This window comes from Brassica napus, chromosome C5 (genome assembly GCF_020379485.1).
Source record: "Brassica napus cultivar Da-Ae chromosome C5, Da-Ae, whole genome shotgun sequence".
NCBI lineage: Eukaryota > Viridiplantae > Streptophyta > Magnoliopsida > Brassicales > Brassicaceae > Brassica > Brassica napus.
The window spans coordinates 6474464-6478483 of NC_063448.1; the positions used below are offsets into that span (position 1 = coordinate 6474464).

At 43.3% G+C, this 4020-nt stretch overlaps 1 pseudogene; it reads left to right on the top strand.

Moving 5' to 3' along the window:
- The first annotated feature begins 1859 nt into the window (after window positions 1–1859).
- On the top strand, window positions 1860–3797 carry LOC106377449 (annotated as a pseudogene).
- The last annotated feature ends 223 nt before the right edge of the window (window positions 3798–4020 follow it).

Below are 4020 nucleotides of genomic sequence, written 5' to 3' on the forward strand. Positions count from 1 at the left end.
GTGGGGAACAAGATTTATCAAGTAGCAAGCCGTGTTAACTGCTTCAGCCCAAAACCGCTTCTCCGAACCAGCACTCAAGAGCATGCACATCGCTCTCTCTAGCATTATCTGGTTTATCCATTTTGCAACACCATCCCGCTGTGGTGTTCCTCTGTCTGTAAGATGCTTGGCAGATGTTGCATCCTTACAAAACTGTTTAAACTCTTCCGAGCAGAGTTCCAAACCAATATTAGAATGAAGCAGATCTTGCTTCAACAGATGTTGCATCTCACGATCACCCATATGTCCAAGCCTCATATGCCATAGCTTAGTCATATCTTCCTCTGGGATCTCTGGCGATGCAACATTTGCTGAACCTGTAACGGTAGTACCCTTCAGCAAATATAGAGTACCTTTTATGAAACCCTTCAGAACCACATCAGAACCCTTGCAGACATTCAGAACTCCATCACCACCCGAATATTTGAACCCTCTACTGTCCAAAAGACTCATGGATATCAAATTCTTCGTCATTGATGGAACATGCCTAACCTTGTTCAATGTGCAGAATCTGCCATCATGTGTCCTGAGCTTGATTGAGCCAATCCCAACAATCATGCAGGCAAAGTCGTTTGCCATCTTAATCTTGTTGTCAAGTACCTCTGTGTACTCTGAAAACCACTCTCTCCTCGGTGTCATATGGTAGGATGCTCCCGTATCAAGAACCCACACATCAGAAGAGTATGTGTGTCCGTGCACAACAAGAGTGATGTCATCGTCAGACTTGGTTTCATCCTCGGCTACTGCAACAGACCCAAACTGCTGCTCCTTCATCTTGGGACAGTCTGATTTCCAATGTCCCTTCTCTTTGCAATAGTTGCAAATATCAGATGCTTTAGGACCTCTTGGAAACGGCTTCTTATCTTTCGAAGTCCTTCTGTTCCGATGTCCCTTCACACCACTAACAAACAACCCTGATGCTTGATTGTCTGTCCTTGAGATGGATGCCTTATGGCGCAATTCCCGACTATGAAGCGCCGACCTAACTTCTTCCAGTTTCACTGTATCTTTGCCAACAATGAACGATTGCACGAAGTTCTCGAAGGAGTTCGGCAGAGATACCAACAGGATTAGTGCCGCGTCTTCATCCTCCACCTTAACATCGGTGTTACACAACTCCAGTAATATCGAATTCAGCTTGTCAAGATGGTCGCGAAGCTCAATACCTTCTTGCATACGCAAGGCAAAGAGGCGTTGCTTCAGAAGTAGCTTGTTCGTTAGAGATTTTTTCATGTACAAGCTTTCCAACTTCTGCCACAAACTAGCAGCAGTTTTCTCATCCGACACTTCGATGATGATCTCGTCTGCTAGACACAACAAAATTGTTGAGAACGCCTTCTCTTCTAGAGTCTCCAAATCAGCTGCTTCAGATTTCTTCTCTGGCAATGGTCCCCAGATGCCTTGTTGCTTCAACAACGCCTGCATCTTAATCTGCCAAAGACTGAAGCTATTTCTCCCATCAAACTTGTCGATCTTCGCTTTTATTCCAGACATCTTCTCACTAGATCACAACCTGAAGCTCTGATACCAGTTTGTTGTAACGGACGTGAGAAGGAACAGATACGGAAACAAATAAATAAAAACGATGTAACTACGACACAAATATTTAACGTGGTTCACCCCTAGGGCTACGTCCACGGGCAAAGAGAGATCTTATTATTGGAGGCGATATTGAGCTTATAAAGTGCAAGTTTAGGGTTACTTCTAATACAAGATATATATAGTAACATCTCGCATCTAAAACCCTAGACTAAACGGACTCATGGGCTTAAGCCCACGATCAGATGTAACATCCATAATAACTTGATGCAACGCTCTTGATGCAACCGAGTTGGTATAATGTACGTGATGTAACATCCATCGCCCTAGATGTAACATCCAATTCAAGGCATATCAACACCCATGCTCAAGGGGAGCTTCGGCATACACGGATCTTCACTGGTTTAACCCATCACATCTCCGTCGAGCCAGTTCCATTGCCTCATCCCCTGAGTCAGTTAATTAGAGAGTTATTTTGAGGATATTTTTGATGTGAGACATTTTATTGATTCATTAAGAGATGAAGTTCGGATCTTTAGGAGGCTTCCTAAACGTTATAGCACCAAGTCTGGTTACCAGATGTTCCAAATGCCTCCTGTTAGCTGGTCTGATGATAACTATTACTTGAACCAGGTCTGTGCTGCAAGCGTTTTCTTCATTGTTCTTGCTTTTTTGGTCCGTCTCTTGCTTTATTTGACGAGCATACACACGCCTGTGATCTGTATATCTGATTGGGTTAGTTTCTTTTCCAGATATTGCCCCTGTTTAGGAAACATAAAGTTGTTCACTTTAATAGGACGGTATGGATACCCGTCTGGCAAACAATGGTCTTCCTCTCTCACTCCAGCGGCTCAGGTGTCGTGTGAACTTCCAGGGACTTAAGTTCACTCCACAGCTTGAGGTCTTGGGGTCTAAGCTAGTCCGCATGCTACAGCAAAGAGGGCCCTTTGTCGCTTTACATCTGCGATACGAGATGGACATGTTAGCTTTCTCTGGCTGCACTCGTGGTTGCAGTGACGAAGAAGCGGAGGAGCTTAAAAAGATGAGGTTTGCTTTCGGACTGGTGTTTTGAATGCGTCTTTTACTAGTTTTTTTTTTTTGTGTTGTTGTTAACGTATAAGTTCCTTTCATGTGTTTGTTAGGTACACATATCCATGGTGGAGAGAGAAGGAGATAGTCTCAGAAGAGAGGAGGGCGCAAGGGCTGTGTCCTCTGACGCCAGAGGAGGTGGCCTTAGTTCTAAAAGCACTGGGATTCGATAAAAATACACAGATATACATTGCAGCTGGTGAGATTTATGGCAGCGAGCATAGACTGTCTGTTCTAAGAGAAGCATTCCCGAGAATTGTGAGTCTATCAGTCCTACTTTCCCTAACGAGTGGGTCAATCGGCGTCTTCATTATATGTGCTTAGCAGTTATGCTCTCACATGTGGTTATAGGTAAAGAAGGAAATGCTATTAGAGTCCACAGAGTTGCAGCAATTTCAGAACCATTCGTCTCAAATGGCTGCTCTAGATATTATGGTATCTGTGGCCAGCAACACTTTTATTCCCACGTATGATGGAAACATAGCAAAAGTGGTGGAAGGTCATCGGAGGTAATAAAGAAATTGAATTCATTCATTTCTTTTATGACAACGGACAAGGTAGTGTGATTGTTAACTTACTATGCCGAGTTTGCAGATATCTCGGGTTTAAGAAGACAATCATGCTTGACCGCAAGAGACTCGTGGAGCTGCTGGATTTACATGACAACAAGACCCTCACGTGGGATCAGTTTGCAGTGGCCATCAAGGCAGCACATGAGAGACGATCAGGAGCACCTACACATCGAAGAGTAGTTCCTGACAAACCTAAGGAGGAAGATTACTTCTACGCAAACCCTCAAGAATGTCTATGTGAAGGTACAAACTGCCACGACCTGTTTGGGGATAGAAATTCAAGTTTAACACATTGATGTCATGTTTAATTTAGCACATTACGGGATGCAAAACACTTGGAAAGGGAGCTGCATACTAGTTCCTTCCCTGAGTTTTTTTTTTCTCTCTTTTTTGTTTTGTAACTTTTCACTTTTACTGCATAGCTGCTGATCTTGATTTATTTGTTTTTGCGTAAGTTAAGATGTAACTAAGAGAAGCGTATGTATCTCTTCTTGTAGAAAATTCATTAAAAGGCCACTTTTGGCAATAGCTTAACACACAGATTGTGGTCTCTGTAAACTCTGTCTCAAGGCTGATTCCCCAATTCTATGCGGTCTGAGACCAAATCAGTAAATATTTCTGTAATTCTGGCTCTGAGTTTTGTTCTGCAGGGTACAAGCTACACATCAGCTAAACTGATTCTCACTCCCAGAAGATGATTTCGCCTTGCCCACCAACCAAACAAAGATCTTTGAGCCGTCTCTCTTGGTAATACTCTAGCACGTCAAGTTCAAGCTGTCTG